Here is a 668-nt window from a genome sequence, read left to right as displayed (position 1 = left end):
ATCAATAGATAGTCGACGTTTCGACCTATAAGGTCTTTTTCAAGACAGTCACCGCAGACATCCAGTCAGCATGCCAGCTAACAGCATATATATATATATATCCTATATATTAGCCCAGATCTGTGACTTTGTGCCTCATTTGCTAACGCTGGGCGGAGTCACAACACTGGGCGGAGTTAGTCAAATGAGTCACAGATCTGGGCAAATCTATAGGATACTAGGAGCAGAAGCAGATGGTATGGGCATGGCACAGGCAGGGGTGCATACCTCCCAGCTTTCTTCAGGCAGACAGGGGTGCATACCTCCCAGCTTTCTTCAGGCAGAAGGAGGGACACGCCAGCAAAAAGGGGGGGGGGGGGGGTTCCAACGAAATGGGGCGTGGTTTCACGGGAGGACCTGTGATCGCGAGCCACGCCCTGTTTTCGTCAGTGAGGAGGCATGCCCAGCTCTCTGTGAGCTGCTGGCATGCCCCCAGGGGCGGATTATGGCCCTCATTCAGAGTTGTTCGCTCGCTAGCTGCCTTAAGCAGCTTTGCACACGCTAAGCCGCCGCCTACTGGGAGTGAATATTAGCTGTGCAGAATAGCGAACGGAAGGTTCGCAGAATTGCGAATAGAATAGCGATTAGATATTTCTTTGCAGTTTCTGAGTAGCTCGAGACTTACTCTG

The sequence above is a fragment of the Pseudophryne corroboree genome, chromosome 1 (genome assembly GCF_028390025.1).
Source record: "Pseudophryne corroboree isolate aPseCor3 chromosome 1, aPseCor3.hap2, whole genome shotgun sequence".
Lineage (NCBI taxonomy): Eukaryota > Metazoa > Chordata > Amphibia > Anura > Myobatrachidae > Pseudophryne > Pseudophryne corroboree.
The sequence above is the reverse complement of the archived record's forward strand: the minus strand, read 5'-3'. Positions refer to the sequence as shown.